Genomic DNA, 23,171 nt, shown 5'->3' on the forward strand with positions numbered 1-23,171 from the left:
AAATGTGAAATATTAATCATTCTGTAAGCATAGGTGCAATTTCTGATGAAGAATCTTTGATTATGATGACCCCTTGGGCCAGTCGCCCAGCCCTCCCGTGTCATTGCCAACTGGCCAAATCCTACACACCCTGCAATGGCCACTGCGAAGGCCACCAGGGAGCCTGCCCTGTGCCCTGGAGACTCTATGTCTATTTTCTGAACTCTGGGCTCGTCTTTCATTCTCTCTGAGAAAACAGGACCCTTACTCTTTTTTCAAATCAGGTTTATCGAAATAAGTTTTGTATACAGTAAGATTTATCCTTTCCAGTGTACACTTCTCTGAGTTTTGAAAAACACATATAACCATGTAACCACCACCACGATCAACACACAACTTGCCCGTCACCTAACAAGTTCCGTTGTCCACCCGTGGATCGACACCTGCCCCTGCCCCTGTCCCAAGCACCGCTCATTCGTTTCCTGACATATACATCTCTATAGTTTTGCCTTTTACAGACTGTTGTATAAATAGATTTTTACAGGATTTTTACAGGATTTGATACATTAAATCAGGCCTCACATAGCGAAACCAGTTTGATACCCAGCTGTGCTGTGCCAGTGAGTGGTGTTCTGTTCTCTGGGCGATCATCCAATCACCGAAAGGGACATTGTGTGGATTCCAAGTTTTGGCGACTACAAATAGGGCCACTATGAACATTCATATACAGGATTTTTTGTGACTCTATCTTCTCTTTTCCATTGGCTCACTACCCAGGTGTAGCACTGCTGGATAGTAGGAAGGGTCTATGTCTGTGTCATGACTACCAGACCGGTGATGACGGGACTGAAAATTAAAACACTATTTAGAATTAGCGTCACCGTTAGCTTATCCTCACCGACGGAAAGGCCTTCCTTCTCTGGGTGTCACCGGTCCCCTTTCTCACAAACACCCCTCGCCTTGGTCTCCTAATCAGAATACCATTTGGACTTCGGCCTGAATCAATGCTTCTTGAACAGCTATTCTTTTTGATCTCAAATAAATGCTTGTTGCCTCTCACTTCAGCCTTCTTATTTTTAGGTTAGTGATACTGACAAACTTTTTCTCCAAAGTGACAGTAATATTTCGCATTGCCACCAGCGACATATGAGCATCGGTCCACGTCATTGCCGACACTCAGCATCATCGTTCTCTGTGATCTCCATTCCAGTAGGTGAGCCGCGTAATGGTATCTCATTGAGAATTTTATTTTTTTTAATGAATTTAACTTTAATTTTACATTTTTGCATGCTAATTTTTGGTCAATTTCTAGCCTACTTACTATTTATTTTTACTGTCAATATTTAAACTTTCTATTTTGAACATCTGACTTATAGAAACATTGCAAACATAATATATGCCCTGCCTAGCTTCCTTTAATGCTAACATCTTATATAACCTGAATGTAATGATCAAACCCAGAAAATTAACAGCGCTATAATGCTATGACTGTACTAACAACCTTATTTGAATTTCACCCATTTTTCGACGAGTGTCCTTTTTCTGCCCAGGATCTTATCCAAGATCCATTTCTTTGGTACTTCTCCATAATCTCCAGCAGTCGGTTCCTTAACTCTTCCTTGTCCTTCTTAACGTAGACACTTTTGAAGGGTGTTAGTCATTTATTTTGTCTAATGACCCTCACCTGGGTTATGTCTGATTTTTTTTTTCTAGTGATTGGATTGAGATTATGAATTTCTGTCAAGAATGTCACAGAAAAGATTTGTTCCTCACGTTGCATCATATCACGTGGTTCACGATCTCGATGTGACAGAGGATGCTGACCTTGACCACTATCTTTCTCTTTGTACGATATTTTCATAATGATCTTGGGGATGCATTGAGGTTTTAATTTGTTTTTCCCTACTGACCTACTAATAATCTCATTTTAGTTTATATCTTAGAAACCCCCTTCTAGCCGAATTAGAAAACTTTTTGTATGTTTTCTTCTAGAACTTTTATAGCTATAGATTTTTACATTCGGACCTATGATCCCTTTTGAACTAATTTTTATATGTGTTGAAAGGTATAAGCAGAGAACGTTTTTGCATGTGGATGTCCAATTGTTCCAGCATTTGTTTGAAGACTATAATTTCTCCACTGAATTGCTTTTGTACCTTTGCTGAAATGTATTAACTATATATTTCAGTTTGTAGCTGGACTCTCTATTATGTTTCACTGATAAATGCATCTATCCTTTCTCCAGTACCACACTCTTTATAATTGTAGCTTTATAATTTATCTTTAAATCAGAGAGTGTGAGTTCTTCAGTTTTGTTCTTATTCAAAATTATCTTGCTATTTTAGTTCTTTCCTATTTTCATATACACTTTAGAAATATGTTGATTTTTATAAAATTGCTCTTTTTATTTTAAATTTAGATTCTATTGGGGTGATTTTCATCTTAACAATATTATCTATTTTAATCCACTACCATGATATATCTCTGCATTTATTTAAGTCTCCTTCGAATTATCTCAAAAATGTTTTGTTGTATTTTCAATATTTGAATCTTGCACATATTTTATTAGATTTATATCTACATATTTCATTATTTTTGGTACTAGTATAAACGATGCTTTTAAATCTCAGTTTCCAATTGTACATTGCTAATATATAGGAAGATGACTGATCTTGTATTTCGATCCTATAGCCCATGATCTTACGAAACTAAACTGTAAATTCTAGAAGCTTTTTGATGATTTTTTTACATAAACTCTGAAAATAAAGACCATTTCATTTCTTCCTATCCAATCTGTGTTCTTCTTATATTTTCTTTTCCATGTCTTATTGCATTGGATAAAACCACCAGTACGGTGTTGAAAAGGAGAGATATAAAGAAAGATCTTGCCTTGTTTCTGATCTTAGGGGCAAAGATTCAGTCTTTTACCTTTAAAAGTATGATGTCAGGCACAGGTTCTTATTGATCCATGCTCTTTTTCAGACGAAGGCCCTTTAATTTCTAGCTCACTTAATTCTTTTTAATTATGAATGAACTTTGAAGTTTGTCAAATGCTTTCTTTGCACCTATGGAAATGATCATGTGTTTGTTCTTGCTTTTTGACCTTTGACATGATGAATTACATGGAATATTTGACAAATGTGAAACAAAACTTACATTCACAGAGTAAAACACATTTAATTGTGCTCTGTAATCATTTTAAAATACTGCTGGACTTTTTTGGAATCTCCTGTGAAGATTTAAAATCCGTGTTTATGAAGGACACTGGCACGAAGTTTCTTGAGCTCTCTTGCATTCGGCGTCAGGATAGTGCTTGTCTCATACATCGGGATGTGTTTACTCCTCTTTTATTTCCTGAAAGAGTTTCCGTAGAATTCCTGTTATTTTTTTCCTTTCTTCAGAGTTAATAAGTGAATTCATCTGACTAGGAAAACTTTGCTCCTGTGTACCCTCAGCCTTCATGTTTTGTGATCACGTCAGCCGCACAGGAGAGGTCGCTACACCTGCTCTGGCAACTTCCTCAGCATTATTTCTCTTGCCTGTTACCTAGCGCTTCCTAAGGTGCCAGCAGGGGGCTCCCCACCCAGTCCTAGGCTGGCCCACTGTGCCAGGGTCTGGGGGGTGGGGGGGCTGGCTTGCTCAATGATTGACAGCTCCTTTTCAAGACAGCCAAACTTTGTGCTTTGGGGCGTCCGGATTTGCTGACTACCCCTCCAGCAGTTTAGATTTTGTTTCTTAGGACAGAAAGGCTCAGGTGACTTTATGCTTTTCTGGTAGAATAGCAACTCTCTGCTTCCAGACCTGCTCTTCCTGCCTAGTCTTCCCTCGAGCTCTCAAACTTTCCACGAGCACCTGGTAGAGATCTAGGAAGACTTCCGGAGTGGATCTCTAAGTCTAAAGCTTCCAAGGCTACTATGTGCTCACACTAGCCCACTGCGATCACCAAGGGACTGGATGTCTGTGTCCCCCCAAATTCAGTCGTTGAAATCTTCACCACCAATGCGATGACATTAGCAGGGGCACCTTGGGGAGCTAACTAAGTCATGAGTGAAGGGCACTCGTGAAGGGGATTAGCACCCTTCCAAAAGAGACCGCAGAGACCCCCTCTTTGCTTTCCCCACGTCAGGTTACAGTAAGAAGACAGCAGTCTGCACCCCAGAACCGGGCTCTCACCAGCACCCGACGATGCCGGCACTCTGATCTCAGAATTCCAACCTGCGGAAATGTGAAAAATTATTTTTATGTTGCTTACGAGCCATTCAGTCTATGATGCTTTGTTACAGCAGCCTACATGGACTAAGCCACCTACTCTTGGCATTTAAACACTCTTTTAAAATTTCAGCTGAGTTCTTCTTACTCACTTGCATGCTGTCAGCCACCAATCCCTCCTGTGCTGGGCCACAGGTAAATCGATGTCCCTATTCCGCCTCCTTGGAGGGGCCTGTTTCCCTCAGATCTCCTTGATAGTTCTGTTCTCCAACTCTCTTTGGGGTTCAAGAAACGTTATGACTTTCTGGTTGTCCCGAATTATTTATTTACTTATTTATTTCAGTTAGGCGGACATTCTTTCCAGCTGTGTTAAGCCTATCCAGAAGCAGAATCGCTTTTTTGGTGGGTGCCAACACAAAACCAAAAACCAAAAAGCAAAAAGAGAGACAGAGTTACGTTTATGTGCATCTTAATCATCTCTAAGTTCCTAGATAGCTGGATAATGTTTTCACCTTTTATATGAATAAAAATGGCATCTGTAGTTATTTCTTCACCACGTGATCCACGTGCACATAGTAGGTTAATAAGAGACAAATTAAGGTTGCTAGGGGAAAAAAATACAAAATGTCAGCACCTTCTTTCCACGTGTCACTCGCCCTAAAACAGAGCAGTGGATGCAAGGTTTGCATTCAACAAGGACACTTGAGCATTTTCAGAAAACGATCTGTCAGCAAAGAGGTGACAACGGCTCCAGTTTCATAATGTCCCCCGTATCTTCATATGTTTAACCTCCTTTACTAGTTTTCCTCATTGGAATTCATCTTTTATCTCAGATAAGCTCTTTCCTCTGTAGGACTCAATTTTGGAAATCTGCGTTTCCCTTTAAGAGTGATTTTGTTGTTATTTAAATTAGCAGGGCCTGGCACAGAAATTCGCCTTTGGTCAGCACTTTCCCAGCCACTACTGCGACGTGGGGGAGGGTCGGGGTGGGGGAGGGGGCCGTTACAGGAGGGTTTTCAGCCTCTGCATGTCGACGCCTAAAATTCCCTTGCACTTAAACACCCCATTGAGGCTCACACTTCGGGAACGGAGAGGCAGGGCCCAGGCAGCAGAGGGATTAATCGTAATGCTAACTTCTTTTGAGGACATTTAAGCAAGTAGCAGAAGCACGGTGGCGTTTCCGTCTTCCGTGACTTCGGGCGCCTGCTGGCAGGCAGGCTATATTACTCCTGGGCGGTAGGCAAATCATATGGGAGCAGCCAGAGCAGCTCATGGAGAAAAAATTACCATTTTATATTTATTACTTTGGCTAGTCTAAGAGCCATAGGAATAGCCTCTCTCATGCATTAAGCGGCAATTCCCCCACAATTTGACTGTGTTGCTTGGTAAACTATTTTTAGGGACCTTCTCAGTCGGCTTTTAAAGGCACATGCCATCGCATTTCCAAAGGTTATTTTAGTCGTTTGTCAAAATCATATAAATAACACAATCTCTTTCTCTCTCCAGATTAAAGAAATATGGGACAATCTGTGATGAAATTAGTATTTTTGAAAACAAAATGCTGGGCTTTTCTTGCTCTGTATTCTTCATGGCTGAGCTCCCGTCCAATTCCATTTCCTGTCTCTGATACGATGCTAATCTTGTGGTTTAGCTTTGCTTAGTTGCATAATCAGATAATAGGATTTTCCCCGAAGCCAGGGCTTGGAAGATAGCATGCACTTATCTCTGGCAGAGTTCTAGATACCGGCCCAGTGAATTCTGTTCCTTTAGATGCACTGTCGGCCGGGTGGGCTCCCCGGAGTAGAGAGCCGCCAGCCAGCCATTAAATACGAAAGGCACTCAGAGCATTTCACCTTGACAGACCCCGGGCTTTATCTGAGATGAAACGAGATATCGAATCTACATTTTGGTATTTCCTTTATTCAACTCCTTTACTCAACTGGACGAATTAGTAACAAAAAGCCATTTGGGGGTGTGTTTACTTGGATGACACATTCCTGAGAAGATTAACTGACACCCCAGGGCGACTTACATCCTGTGTCACCTCTCCCTTATTATTGTTATCTGTTGAATTCCTTTTCTCTGCTGAGTTTATTATGCTAAGTACATCATAATGGAGAAATCTAGCAAAGCAGGGGTTTATCCTACAATTTTTCTCCTACCCTTGGAAGATGTATGGACTTTAAAAATATATATTCGAATAAATATATTCACTAGAGGATAGAATTAATGTGATTCTGGGGGAATGCGTGAAGAGATTAGTTTTTAGCTCTTTCTTAAAAGAAATGGTCTGAATTTTTAATATTGTTCATTAATCTATAATACAACGCTACTGTGACACTGTGTACTGTCATCTTTGCATTGCTGGGTCTTAAAAAGTCATTTCTGCATCACACACACGTTGCATAAAGAAAACCTGCTATATAATCAAGTAATAGGCAAGTAATAGTTGGCATATGAGATTTGCTGGCGTGTGTCTCTTTATATGAATGTCATTATAGTGGCCATAGTTCTGTGTGCCAATTAGGAATTTAATCGTTTGAACCATTCTACTGTAAACTTCTTGAAAGTTAAGACCTTATTTATCTTTGTATTTTATGTGCTTAACATCACTAGCACATAATTAGTGTTCAAGAAATGTTTACTAAATAAATGAATTCATGAGTGAATGGTGTATGGTTGAGGCAAGAATCTTCCATTTGATCACACGAGGGCTCTATGAGGTCTGAATTTGATGAAGTTTTCTTTAATTATCAATATCTTAAGGACCTTGAACTGAAAGGCACAGATACTTGCTAAGAACAGGTTTTATTATTTTCTCCTGAATGGACTAAAAACTATGCATTAAAGGTTTTTTTTTCCTTACTTGACATATAGTACCTTGCTTCACAATGGAACCATAGTTATTAAATTATATGTAATGTTAGACAAGATTCGTTTTACCAAAACCTCAATTTCTTAAACTCAAAACCAACAATATATTTTTACAGGCATAGTATTAAATGGGGTTTATGTCCCTCGCTACCTGCCAAGGTGTCTGACTTGGTTTGATCTTTAAACAAGGGTATATTCTGCATTCCTTCTTGGATTATCTCTTTTACTCTGAAAGTCAGGAAAATCTACATCATTTTTCTATATTAAAACTCAAAATAGCTGTGTAATGTAGTATAATGCACATTCTAAAAGCGGTTAGATTCAAAGATTTCAAGTACACGCTAAAATCGGAGTAAGCCAATTTCAGCCACGAGACCAAAGCCGTCCGGGGAATGCTTGTTCTTTTTCTTCTGCCCACAGCGACTTCTCTGGAATTGTGAGGAAACCCTGATATGGTGCAATGACTGGGGATCTCAAGACTTGGGTTCAGAACACGAGGAAAACAGCCCTCCTGGTCCACAGGGATCCCAGCTTCGGAGGTGGCTTTCCGCCCGCCGGCCAGAGTGGTGCCCTCCCTCTGGTTGCAGAATTCTTTCCCACGGCTCCTGAGCCAGGTGTCCAGCCGCCCCCGTTGCCTCTTCGAGCCTGACAGGTGTAAATGCCGGGTAAGGCTGATCACAGGTGGAGTTCAGAGGGGCCTCGGCATGGCCGTGAGGGTGACATCTTTAACCAGCCATGAGCGTCCTGCCCTCGGTTCCTGTTCCCCCTTCTTGGCCCCGCACCTACCTCTTTTTCACTTGCTCAACCACCCCGTTTGTGTTGAGTTCACGGTCATTAATATCATTAAGCAGATGGGGCAGAGAAAGAGAAAGAACCAAAGAAACGCATTTAATTTTCATCAGGCCTCCGCCTTACACAGTCATGAATCAAGCGCTTCACAAGTCACAACAATTCCTTTTCCTATTGTTGGTAAGAAATTGCCTATTAAAACTTCTATTATGTTTTAACGATGAAACAGGGGTAAGCTACAGGGGACGGATAATCCATTATCTAGATCTTTCTCTAAAGACCTGATTTATATTCATCTAAGTAAATGGACTACTTCCTCCTCTGCAGGCTCAAACCTTCCTTTGTCTCGACCAACATAACTTAACAGTCCCTGGACTGGCTAAACTTTCGGGGGTCCTCTTCCTGACTACGAGCTGCAACCCCAAGCCCCCTTTTCTTAAAGTGTTACTTTTTGATTGTGAATTTTTTCTCCCCCTCTTTGAGATGTAAGTTTTCTCCCAGCTTCTGGCCAATATTACAACCCAGGACTGTCTTTCACAAAGACCGAAAGTCATCCCTTTGAAATGTCATCATCAAGAAAGATGGAGCCCTGTCCTTGTCTCTCAGTGTCCGTGGGAGGGCGGAAGCCCAACTTCCGACTTCCGTAAGAGCCAAAGGAGAGAAGGAGCAATCAGGGAGACCGTTTGATAAACTATATGAATGTCTAACCAATGTACTGAATACTTGAAACTAATAAAATAATTTTTAAAAAAAAAAGCCAATTTGCTCATTGATTTCCTAACTGGAGGTTTGCGTTTCTTATTTCCCCATTTTTCTTTTTTCTTGCCCATCCCCATCCCCTATCCTCTGGAGACTGTCTGTCTGTTCTCTCTACCTGTGAGTATGTTTTCGTTTTGGTTACTTTGTTTGTTTGGTCTTTTAGGTTCAACTTATAAAATTAATAAGTCATGGAGATGTAACGCACATCCCAGGGCATACGGTCAATAGTATCGTGATCGCTTTGCATGGTGACGGATGGTTACTAGATTTATCAAGGTGATCGCTTCGTAAGGGACGCAAATGTCGAATAACTGTGTCACACACTTGAAACTCATATTATATTATATGCCAATTATACTTCAGTTAAAAAAAGAAAAAAGAAAAAGAGCCAATTGGCACACGCAGGTGGCCTCACCACACTGACCGACCTCCGTCAATGTCCGCCTGTGTTTTTCCATTAGCTCACTCTGGCTTAAAAACTCTCATGCCTTCTGTTTGTGGAGTGGAGTTTAATCTCTCACCTCCATGACAGTAGTCTTGAATAAAGTCTTCCTTGTGAGTTTAACATTAATCACTGCAATTGGGATGAGGTGTCTTCGTGATGAAGGTAATTATTGGCCTGTGAGTCTGTCCACCCAGGTACGTTCTGGGCTCTGAGGTCTGAGAATGTGACCTGTCCATCTCTGTATCGTCCAGCTGTGGCTACATAGTCAGCACTTACTGGATTTTTTTAAGTGAGTAACAGACAAAAATGCAGCAAATATCTCAAAGAGATCACAACAAATACAAACATTTCGATACTGCATTCTGGGCCCGGAATGTCTCCACCTTCTGATGTAATGATGAGCTCAGGGCATTACAGAGGTATCTGTTAAATATAAAATAAACTAACAGAACCCAAACTTCTGCATGAACTTGATATCAGAAACGAAACACTGAAACAGCTTTTAAAAGTCACGAATGGCCTTTTGCTAAATGGCAGCTTTGGTTCTAGACGTGAAATAGTTTTTATTGTTGCCCAAATTAAAAAAAAAGAAAAGTCACATGTCTGAGTGTTTTTATCATACTCTTCTGGAGCTAGTGATTGCTAGGACTGAAGTCACCCTGAGCAATGTCACTACAAAGCCTCAGTTCTGCAGAGGAGAAACTGGGGCCCTGACGGTTGATGTCCTTCCTCAAAGTCACCGAATCAGCTGTGTCCCACACTTTGCTCACAGCCTTTTCACCAATCTGCGCAAATCCAGACGCAGCCCCTGGAGGCAGACCACGGAGCCAGCGTTAAACATGAATGACCATCAGCTAACTTAGCTAAGGAGTCATCACCCAGTACTGACTGCATTAAATTTTTCCGAGTATATCCGAGTTCGACATAGTTTTAAAAAATATATTTGAATGTATTCAAAAATCTACAAATCTTTCTTTCCACTATATATACCTATTGCAATTCTATTTTTAACGTATATCATTATACAAAGTTTTCAATGTCAAGTGAAAATGATAAGCAATGGGGGGAAAGCGCCATCACCGTTGATCAAAACCCCTTGAGGTGTGATCCTGACGACATGCAACCTGTGAATTTTACTTCTACTTCTATAAAAACGAAGAAGCTGTTGACTTGCCCAGCCCAGCCGGCGACCACGTCCTGGCGCCTGGGTCTTTCTGGAGATGCGATCATGGCCGAAGCTCACGGGGGCGAAAGCAACATCAAGACGTTTCCGCGGCTTTTAATGAAGCCCCGGATTTTTCTCTCAGAGAGCGCATTGTTTTAGGAGCAGCAGTGACAAGCCGTGTTGGCTCCCTCGCTGGCTCTCTGTGTTCCCGACTGTCTCTCTTGCCTTTAGGGGAAGGAACAATCAGCGCTGGACAAAGGCAACGACAGGGGTCCTGGTGGACAGTTCCCGCGCAGCCCTGGCTGCAGTCACCGTGGTCCTGGTGACGGGCGGCAGCATGATTTCCGGCCGCTGTGCGCCTTTCATCCCGGTTTCTGGGCAGGTTATCCTTGACCCACGTCGATTTCTTTCTTAGTTCAAAATATCATCTCATAGGTACAGCTGTGAAAGTTTTTCTCTATAGCTCAAGATTTTTGATGAAAAAAAAAAATGCTGAAAACACTTCAGAAAAGGTGACGGCACAGTGGCTTTTTTCTGTTGAACACTGAGATAAAGCCCTCGAGGAGACCGCCGTCAGGTTTTTCCGAGGCTTGTCCTTGTTTCTGCTGGAAGGTTCCTTCCCTTGCTTAGTGCCTTCCATCCGACACACGCCTCGGAGACACTCTCTTTTCTCTCTTGCATTTATATCTTCATTTATTTATAATGTCATCAGAACATTGCAAGGTCGTCGCAAAGTCGTTCAGCACCCTCGATCTCTCGATCGTCTGATTCATCGTTTCTTAATTCTTTTTTTTATGTCCTGTTACTATGACCAATGTTTCAAATCCTCACTCCAGCCTTCACTTAAAGGATTCTTGAAGAGTTGGTACATCATCGTCCTCAAATTTTTAAATAAAAATACGGAGGCTGCTGCATTGAAAAATAAACAAAAATCTAACTATATGGATAAGTATATTTACTCTGAAACCTACTGGGTTTCAACCACTTGTTAAATACCATGTTTGTTAAAATTCATTCATTTTTGTTTCTGTCTCTCATTCATTTTTCAGTTTTACGTGCATATGTATCATCTTTCTCGATGCGTGTTGTTTTGCAAATTCCATTCTTCTAGTTTAGAGCTATCCCATATTCTTCAGAAAAAAAAAATGGCGCCAGCAAAGTCAAATTTGAACAACTCGTTCAGAAGCACTTCGCAATGTTTGGCCCAGTCTATTGTTGACATTTATCATAAAATGAGAATTACGATCCATCGTTAATATTTTAAGTGCAGGTAATTTATGTGTACTATAGATGCCTTTTGAGATAATTTTACAAAAAGAATGATCACAATGCCATCGACCACTTTGCTAAAATCCGAATTTATGACGTCCGTGGCTTTCTCTTTCATAATAGTTTTATTCAGCTATAACTTACAAAAGCCACGTACCATGTAATCGCCTATTTGAAGCGTGCAGTTCTGTTCCTATATTCACAGATCTGTGCAACCATCACCTCCACAAGAGTATCTTCTTCACCCCCAAAGGAAACATCATATCCATTGGCAGTCGCTCCCCATTTCCCTCCAGCCAGCCCTCCAGCTGTAGGCAGCCCCTAATCTGCTCTCTGTATCCATGGATTTGAGTATCGTAGACACTTGAGCTTGAAAGGACTCACGCACTATGTGATGGTTTGTGGCTGATTGATTTCCCTTAGCAGCTGTAGCACATAGCAGTCATCCGTTCCTTCTTTTTGCCCAATGACAGGCCACCGTACAGGTAGGCCACATTTTATTTCTCCATTTATCAGTCTATAAACATCAACTGGGACAAATATCCGGTTGGGTTGTCTCCACTTTGGGGCGGTGATGAATAACGCTGCTTTGTACTTTCGCTGCAAGTTTTGAATGGACGTATGTTTCATCTCTCTTGGCTATACGCCAAGGTCTCAATTACTGGGTCACACGCTAACTTTATGTGCAACTTACTGAGGAATTTCCAAGACTGCTTTGCAAAAAAGCGGCACCATTTTGCATTCTCTCCCCTTAAAATGGGCAGATTTATTTTTCCTACTGGGCAGATTAGACACACAAGATGCAGAAAGATCGAAGGCCGTACGATTAGAAAGGATTTCGGGAGGATGTGGATCCAGGTAACCACTTCAGCACAATGACTCTTCTATGTTTTACTGTCTCTCTAGCTTGAAAAGATCACAATGAAAATTAACCAAGGTATCAAATTAACCAAGACAGGGGGTCTCTGAGTAAACCTTTGGGGCTTAGATGTCACCTATCTCCTTGATGAAACCTCTCACCCTTCAGTCAGAATACAGCACTTTTTTCTCTCTGCTTGCTAAGAGTTTTATTTACATCTCTCTTATGCCACTCTGGACTGCTAGATCTTCGCTGGTGAACGAGAATGACATTTTCTTGAGGGCGGACACCGCCCCACTGTTGTTCAAACTCTAGCTGCCCGCCTTCGCAGCAGGTGCCCGGTAAACTAAATTAAACTGCGGGCCCACAAATATTTGCTCATTAAGTGATGACCCTTTTGCAAGAAGTATATGTTCTGAGATATTGCAGTTGGGGAAAAGCTATAATGCAACATCTCCCAACTCATTACTGTATTCAAACAGTTCTTATATGTTTTCTTTGCTCTAAAGTGATGCATTTATAAGCACTTAAGACCACAGGTGTTTCAGTTGCCTTCAATGTGGATTCAAATCCTAACCTTGACGCTGAGTAACTGTGAGACTGGGCAATTTTTGAATTCCTTTAAATCTTAACAACCTCACCTGTAAAATGGGAGTACAAATATGATTTCACAGGGTTGAAGAATCTGTGAGTAGTTGAAGATTAAGTAAAAAGATGTCACAGCTCTACCAGGATGGTGTTCGTCACCGAGCGGGTACTCTTAGTAAGGGTTCTATTATTATTTCTCTGTTGGTTCTAGTAGAGCAAAATATCTAATTATCTGACTAATTTAAAATTAGGCCAATAGGAGATGAATATATTTATACGTATTATAAATATATCTCTCGATTCTCTATAGCTCTCAGTTCCCACCTGTCATGCCGCACAGGGAAGCTAATGGGTTGGAAAGCAGTATTCTTTGCCTCTTTAAACGGAAAGCAGCAGCTTTTTGTTCCCTATAGCAGGACCGCTCTGGATTACTGGGAACGCAGGGCTCCGTAGGATGGTCTCCTCTCTCCGGGGAAGTAAAGGCGAGCCTGGAGAAGATGAGCTATGATGTACTGTTATAACCCGCAGAAAATGGGAGTAGGCGGGGTGAACATGTCAGAGGTAAAAGGCAGCAAAATTATGGAACGCAGCAAATGCCAGGGAATACACAGATTACAGGTGGAGCATAATAATGCCCTCGCTCCATGTCCTTCTTGTCCTGTGCTGATGGTATTGCAGGTTCAGCAGCGTGTTTTGACAGAAAAATTTTTATTGATTAAATGGAATGTAATTTCTCTCTGTGTGTTTTGTTTTTAATTCGTACGTTACGCCTTGGGTCCTCTAATCTGACAAGTCAATGCTGAGACTCTGAGATACACCTGTCTCCTCACTCCTCATGCCAGGAGCCCCATGTCAGTCCAGCGAGAGGATGCAGGCTGTGAAGACTGGCTGGACCCTGGTATCACCCCCGCCCACTTCACCGACTTGAAGTGACTGGGGTGCGGGCTCCCGATCTGATACACGTGTATTCTGATTTCTTCTCTCAAGAAAAAGTATGATGATACGTTGGGTGAACTTTGGAGGTTATGAGATAAAGACGACATCTTCGCTTCCGTTCAGCTCGTCTTAAACTAAAAAGCAGTTTGCAGAGTGTCAAAGTTGAAATGGACACAGGATTATCGAATTCTAACATTTTACTTTTCGGGTGAGTAAACAATAGTCCCGAGAAGGTAAGTGATCGTGCGAGGAGCCTCAAGGTTATGGCGGAACCAGGAGTGGAGCTGCGTCCTCGGCTCTGACCCTGACCTTGCACACTGTGTGCTGGGGCAGGGCGGGCGAGGGGCGCGACTTGTGGACACGGCAGGCTTGGGAGCTCGTGGAAAGGCCGTTGGGACAAGCTCGGTTTAAACGTGAAGGACCAATGCTCCTTTGGGGACACGTTCCAAAATATGAAATAACAGCCTATTTATTTGACTGCGTGGACACACGTGCACCCGCATGCACACACAAATGCACACACACTACACACATACACACAACACATATTCACATACACACATACGCATACACAATGCACACACGTACACCACTGCACACACATAAATACGTATACACATGACAATAATATTAATGCACACAAATACGCAGCTAATAATATCAGACAATAATACACACAGACATTACATGCCACAATACTAATATAAATACATATGCATTACGCACACACATACACAATAATTACACATATTACACACACACCACACACAGACACATGCATCTATTATTCATACAGATACATGCAATTTTAATACCATACACATACACACTGGGCATTACATATGTAAATGCATGCACACATACACACGTGACACACACATACACACCACACACATACTGCATACTTACACACAGGTGCATACACGTATCACACACATACCGCACACATACACACATACATAAATGTGTGTACACATGCACACACCACAAACATGCATGCATATACACACCACACACATGCACACATGACACAGACACATATACATGCACACACACAATAATTAATAATAATAATATATGTACACACATGTGACACACACATGCACTCCACACATACACATGCCAATAATAATATACAATACCACATGCATACACACATACATAAATGCATGTACATACATATGCACATCGCAAACATGCATGCACACATACACAACACACATGACACACATGCACACACGAAACACATATGCCACATACACATACACATGCCACACACATAAATGCATATGCAAATGCACACACACAAATACACATACGGACCACTGGATCGGGGCTCACACGCAAGCGGGGGAGGCCTGGCCCCCCGGCAACCTGGGCGGGGGGCCTACCCTGTGGACCCCCACACTTTGCTGGGGGCCCCAGGAGGGTCGCGCCAGCGTCCGCCCCAGCAGGGACGCCGGGAGTGGCCGCGGCGGAGCTGGGAGCTCGGCAGGCGCAGGCTCTCGCTTCCCCCTCCTTCCCTGAAGGCCAGGGGGCCTGGCTCGTCCCTCCTGTGACAGTGGCTTCTGCGCCCCGGATGCCGCATCCGAGCCGACGGAGGGCAGCGCGCAGCACGGGACCGCGGCGGCTGCGACCGGGGACCGACGGGCTGGCGTCCCAGGCGCACGGAACGCCGTGGGGGCCCCGGGACCCGGGTGACTGCGAAACGCGCACGCCGAGCGCGGGGATCCGCGATGAGACCCCGCGGAGGGGACCGTCAGGGCCCGACTCTGTCGCGGCTGGACGAACCCGGGGTCAAAACGCCGCAGGTCCGGCTCGGGGTTTAAAACAAGCCGCCCATCCTCGAACAGGGCCGAGCTGGCCCGCGAGTAACTTAACCCTCTGCCAGCTCTGACGACAGCGTTTTGGAGAGACGCCCAAAACGCAGACGTTCAACTCTGTGACATTCGCGATATCCAGAATCTTAAAAAAATCACCCGATGGGTAAGGAAACAGGAGAATACGTCCCATAAACGAGGAAAATACCTGGCAATAGACACCCCGAAATGTCAGAGATCATACAATGAGATGAGTTCTTTTTAAAACCGCGATTTTAGCCATATTCTAGTATTCAGCGGAGAGAAATAAGTGATATAAAAAAAATGGGACTTTTAGGAAGGAAAAATATCATGTCTGAGATGAAAATTTTGCTAGATTGACTTAATAAAAATTAGAAGCTGCAGGGGAAAGTAAGTAGATTAGAGACACAGCAATCAAAATTATCCAAAATAAAGACGGAACGAAGGAGATTGCAGAGTCTTAGGGACCCGTCCCAAGCAGAGTTAAATGCCCTTTGGGGGAGAGAAGAAACGGAGGAGAAAAAGTTGTGAAGGATTAATAAATGGAAAAATTCCAGATTCGATCACTGTGAACCGATAGATCAAAAATCTTCGGCAAACCCATGCGGCACAAACAGAAATAACACGAGACACGTTGCCCCAAGGTGGCCGGGATTTTCACCTGTATTTTCTTCTAGAAACTGGAAAACTTTAAACATTTTTTTAGGTGTATGACGTGCTTCAAAGTAATATTTTTATACATGGAATGAGGTAAGGGTTAAGATCAATTTCTTGTTTCCCCGAATGAATATGTAAGTGCTCTGACATCATTTTTGAGAAAATTATCTCTTCTTATTGAATCGCCTTAATACTTTTGGCAAAAATTCATTAACCGTAACACAGATGGAACTCTTTCTATAGTTAATAAGCTATTCCACCAATCAGTACATGTATTTGTCACACCCTGTCTTAACTACTGTGGCTTAATGTTAGTCTGGAATCCAAGGAATATAATCTTAACACTTTTGTTTTATTTTAAAATAATTGTAAATGTTCCAACTTGACCCCCAAGTGGACATCTTTGGGCATCAGAATGAGTTGCCCATGGTGGTCTTTGGTCCAAGAGGGTGAGAACTTGGACTTGATCTTTAAGAAATCTCCCAAGGACAAGGAATCCAGTCTCGTCAGGAGGCCTCGCGGAGTGTTCTGTGCAGCAGGTCACAAGACTCGCTTCATATTACCAGACACCTTTCATTGAATTAGGGCCCCTCTGCAGTGCGTGTGCATGTGTGTAAATCTCAGAGAGCTGGGTATCAGAAGAAGCATGAGATTTAAAATTAAAAACCACCTGTACCTCTCCAGTGCCGCCTGGGGGTATATTTTGAATCAAGATCTAGACTCAACCCTTTCAGAATTCTGCTATTTCCGCTGACTTACGGAGAAACCCACAGGAAGGCCTCTTTGTTTGCTGGTGGCCCTGTCCTTCTCTGCTGCAGTAGAGATCACGTGATCAACGAAGGCAGCTAAGGAAAAAGGGCGGGGTCGTTAACAGTGCTGTGGGGCCACCGATGACCCGACATGCACCGTGACAGAGCACATTCCAGAGAGTGCCGTGCATTTGATTCTGGGTCCTTGCACCCCACACCTGCTGCCCCTCTAGTTCATAGATTGCATGAGTTTTGTAGAACTTCCAAAGGTGCTGATTTGGTGATTGGTAGGTGGTCGTGTTTATGGCAATATAATGTGTTGGTGTTCACATTCTATTAAGGTTTTTATTGCTTACAAACTCATTTTTTGTATTGAAACGAAAAGACAGTGTGTATTATTGAAAAAAAGTTTTTTCAGGCTAAAAGGTCTGAAATATAAGACTGGAGGCCCTTCTTCTCAAAGTGAAGGCTGCGAACCAGCCCTTCCTACGTGAAGCTGTGCCTCCTCTTCCTATGCTGGGATCTTCCAATCCTGTGTAACTACCCATTTTCACACACACACACACACACACACACACACACACACACACACTCCTACACAAATACACATTTCATTCTTCGGATGATGCCACAGCTCTTAAAAGATCACTGCAAAAACCTAGAGAAAGAAGATAAGTCCATCCTTCGTACCTGGCCCTGTTGGTTAAGATCATTCCTTGCTTGGCCTTGAACGTGGAAAGTGAGGATGACTGTATGTCACTCAGGAAATTTTGTGACCCATGTCAAGTGGCCACAAGATTGTTTAATGGGAGACAGACGAATGTAACTCCACGTTGACTGCTAGAAATGAAAGTTTGTGTGAAATCTCAAAGTCTGCTGAGGAAAAAAGTGGGAAACAGGCTCCTTTCTGCTTCTTATTAACGAAAGGCTGAATCTTTCCTCTCAATGTGCGCTGGCTCCCATATCATACAGGCTCTCCGTTACCTTATAGCTCATTTTTCTTCATAGTTCTCTATATGCTTACTTAACACGGCTGTTAGAGTTGGGTTTTTTTCAAAGCCTTTCTTTTGCATTCAGTGTCACCTAGCATAACTTTTATTTCTTGATTTAACTATTTTCCATGCATTTCGAGATTGCCAGTATAAACTAACCACCTGTTCTTTGTAACCTCATAATTACCTGTTCCCTTCCTTCCTGCAGCTGTATTAACTTGTATCACCCTTGGGTTAGAATTTGAATGTAGAAGCTGCACGAAATTAAGTGCCATTTTTAACATGATCTTTTCCGTTCTTGATTTTTGCGTGTGGTTTATGTAAACCACTGTCGAAGTTTTATCGTCGGATTTTAGAAAAGCTACATCTTCCCTGCTGAGAAGGATATTGCTCTCCACCTTTTTGAATATGTAGAACCCACTTTGGTGTGTTCTTTGTTTCATGAATAAACACAAGCTCTGATAGGTTAGTCACTATTAGAAAAGACAAAAAAAGAATAAAAGTGGATAAACAATGAGAGCGTTTAGCTTGTATTCTGTGTTTGCAATAAACACAGGTGCCAGTCTATTGAAAACTGTAATTTTTATTTCCAAGCAGTTGAGCTATAGACAACAAATATCACACACGCTTAGCCTTGGGCTGAATTGTGGAGCTTACTGCAAATGGGTAAGACGCAGTGGGTGAGTCAACGTGGTCTAACGTGGAGTAATAACACATTATAATAAACGTGCAGTACTATTAGAGTGAGCAGCATATGTTCTTTCATGTGATTTATGAAGTCATGAATAAAATAATTTGTCACCTGACATTACTTCTGCCCAGGTCACATGACTGCTCTATCCTCAAAGCGTAACAACAAAAGGAACACTTTTAGAATGTTTCTCCCATGATTAAAGATTATGGAAGAAAATTTTACTCTGAGAAAAGAGTCATGAACTAACCTTGGCCACTGAAAAGTACATTTTATGTTAAATAGTTTTGTATGATAGAATTTGACCCTGGCGATTTTTCTAATTTCAAGATTGCGACAATAAATAATGAAAGAAGTGATGAGAATGTTCTCTAACATTCTAAATGTAAAAAATAGAAAACCTCCTGGTTAAAATTTCTGCTACGATTCTGAAGAACATCGTAGTAAGAACCCAGATGTCACAGTTTCCCTGTCAACAATGGTAACTGATCGGAAGTCATTAGGCAGAAAAATGTTTCAGGGAAGATATAAACACTGGGTATAAGTGGTTAAATAATTATATTTAAACCATCACCGATTCACAAAAACAATAGAGAGACACTTCCACTTCCGGAAATACGAGTAGCCATAATTTTCCCTATTTCTCTAAGACATTACATATAGGACAAACATAAGTTTCTAGAAGGTGGAGAGGAAACTGTAGACTTGTTAGGGACCTTGGAACTCCCGACACAGTGGTTAGTTCCTGGGATTTTCTTCTTGCTTCATATAGCCCAGACTCGAAGATGAAGAAGCCAGAAACTCTGAATAGCAATGAACACAGACAGAAATAAAGTATCCCAAACTCTGTTCCATAGCCAGAGGACCAGAAAAGAGACAGCTGAGCAAAGCAGAAAACTTAGACAGACAATAACCCCTCTACTCTGCTCAAATGCCACACACACAGAAGTGGCTGCACCCATACCCGTGCCAGCGAAGGCCAAGTGGGGAGACTAGACTGTCACTCTTACAAGGTTGTGGTCAGGAATAAAACAGGGAACATCACTACCGATCCCACAGACATCCAAAGGCGAGTGAGGAAATACTATGTACAACTCTACATATATGCATTTGACAACTTGGATAAGGTGGACCAAGTACTTGAAAAGCGAACTACAACAATTCACCTAAAATAAAACAGATCCTTTTAATAGCCCTATAACAATCAAAGAGATTAAATTTATAATTTTAAAACTCCTCCAAAAAAGAGATCTTTAAGCCCAGATGGTTTCACTGAAGAATTCTATCGAATTTTTTAAAACTTTAACACAGTTTTATACAACCTCTTCTGTATATTAGAAGAAAGAACACTTTGCGATTCATTTTACAAAGCTAGTATTATCTTAATACCAAAACTAAAGAGAGTTAAAAGAAAGACAACTACGGGCTAACGACCCTCATGAACATAGACACAAAAACCTTTAACAAAATATTAGTAAGTAGAATTCCACGATATCTTAAAATGATTACTAACCATGAGCAAGTGGATTTCATACCAGGAATGCAAAGCTGATTCAATGTTAAAAAATTAACATGTTCCACCATGTTAATTTTAAGAGGCTACACAAGAAAAAGGCAAATGTTTATATCAATTGGTGTGGAAAAAGCATTTGGTGAAATTCAACTTTCATCTATGGTGGAAAACTCAAATAGGAATAAAGGGGAGAATTTTCCACTTTAAAAAAATCTACAAAAATCCAACTCTTAAGATTACACTTAAAGGTAAAAGTCTGAACGTTTCATCTCAAAATACGGAATAAGTCGAGGCTATTTATTCTCACTAGTCTTATTCAACACAGTAGTAGAAGCTCAAGCTAATGCCATATGGCTAGAGAAAGAAATAAAAAGTATATAAATTAGAAAAAAAACCCTGTTGTACTCTTATATAACATGATTGATTTCATTAAAAATTAAAGGCATCTTCCAAAAAATGAGTCCAAGAACTATTAAGTTCAGCGAGGATGCAACATAAACATAATTAAATCGATTTGTATTTCTACAAACTGGCAATGAAATGTGGACACTAAAATTAAAAATAAAATACCACTTACTAACACTCATAAAACGTAATACTTGGGTGTAAATTTAACAAAACACAAGTGGAATGTTCATGCTGAAAACTACATAATGCTGATGAAAACAAAAACAAAAAATATAGAGAGAGATACCATGGATTGGATTGGAAACAAAAACAAAAAATATAGAGAGAGATACCATGGATTGGATTCCAATCCATATCGTGGATTGGAAGACTCAATCAAGTAAAGACATCGATTCTACCAAAACTGTTATATAGGTTTAACACAATTCTCATCAAAACACGAGCAATTTTATAGTTATTTCATAGACAAAATTGTTCTAAAATTTATATAGAGAATCAGAGGAACTTGAATGTTAAAAATAATTTTGAAAAGAAAAAAGAGTAGGAAGAATCAGTCTAACATTTCAAAACTTATTATACAGCTAATCAAGACTGGAGCTATTGGAAGAGGCATAGACACATAGATCAGAGAAGCTAGAAATAGATCCATACAATACATGATCGCCTGATTTTAACAACGGTAAAAGCAACTTAACAGAGGGAAAATAGCCTTCTCAATAAATGGTGCTGGAACAATTAGATATCAAAAGGCAAAAGTAAATGAAACTTAATCTGAAAAAACTGAACTCACACATTATATAAAAATTAACACACAATGGGTTACAGACTTTAAGTAGAAAATATAACACTTTCAGGGGGAGGAAAAATTCATAGGAGAAAAATTTGAAAATCCAGAGCTAAGAAGATGTCCTAGACTTTTCACCAAAAGTACAATCTATAAAAGGAAAACAATAAGTTTGACTTCCCCCCAAATAAAACTTTTTCTCTAGGAAAGACCCAGTTAAGAGAATGAAAAGCCAAATTATAGAGCAGGAGAAAATATTTGCAAACTACACATCTGACAAAGGACTAGGATCTAGAATATATAAATACTCTCAAAACTCGAAAGCAAAAAATAATAATAATTATCCAATGGGCAAAATATACGAAGAGACATTTCAGTGAGGAGTATGTACTGATGGTAAAGAAGCCCAAGAAAAGATGTTGACCTAATCAGTCATTAGAGAAATAAATTAAAACACAATTAGATTCATTGCTTCTCTCTCGGGATGGCTAAAATTAAAACAAATATTGTGACTACATCAAATACTGATGAAGATGGAGGGGACCTGGGTCACTCCAGGCAGATTTTTATAATTTTGCAGCCACTCTAAAAAACAGGCAATTTCTTTTAAAACTAACCTTCATGTACTATACAACCCAGCAATTGCATTCCTGGGCATTTATTGCAGAGACATGAAGACTTCTGTTTACTCAAAAACCTGTGTGTGGATGTTTACAGCAGCTTTATTTGTAATAGTCAAAAGGTCCCTTTCAATATGTAAGGGTTTAAATGAATTGTGGCACTTTATACTGATGAATATTTCTCAACAACCCAAAGGGAAAAAATATGGATACACACAACATAAAGGAATATCCTATCTCCCGAGAATTACACTGCGTGAAAAGCAAATCACAAAAAGTTGGAAAAAGTGTATGATTACGTTCATACGACATTCCTTCAGTGACCATATTTCACCCACGGGGGAAGATTGGTGGGTGCCGAGGCTTGGGGGTGGGGGGACGGCAGTGGAGGGAGGACAGCGATGCAGCTGCAGAATGACGACACGGGGATCACGGTGGCGATGGAGATTTCGCTGTCTTGACTCCATCGACGTCGGTGTCCCGGTTGCGACATTGTGCCATAGTTTTCTAAGAGGGTACCGTGGGGTGAGGGGACTGGCTACAGGTACTCCGGGTACTTCTGCATTATTGTTTGCAGCTGTAAGAGAATTTACAATGATCTCGAAATAAAAGGGGTAATTAAAAATGTAGGTTACTGACTGGGCGGGGGGCGGTCTTTCAAAAGGAAAATGATTACACCGATTGATTATAAATATAACTGAGCAATGCGCACACGCTGAGAATGTTTTCTAAGCTGAGAGGCAGTACGATGTAGTGGATGAAACGTGGGCTTTGGAGACGGAATGAGTTTGAATCCCGGAGACCGATCTGCTGATTATCAGTTGTGTCAAATTGTACTAGAGCTCATGTCTACTAATTTTATATCTAGTGTTTTTCAGCTGTGTCCCCGTGTTGTTAAATCACACTGCTTCCATATATCAATTGACAATAAAATGGCCAAGCATGAATTGTATTCTAATGTCTAATACCATTAAAATCCATACAAATTTACATTATTGAAACTATTCAAATATCGTGTGAGATGATAGCGTAACATACTGAAGA

This window comes from Pteropus medius, unplaced genomic scaffold, assembly GCF_902729225.1.
Source record: "Pteropus medius unplaced genomic scaffold, Ma_sr-lr_union100, whole genome shotgun sequence".
NCBI lineage: Eukaryota > Metazoa > Chordata > Mammalia > Chiroptera > Pteropodidae > Pteropus > Pteropus medius.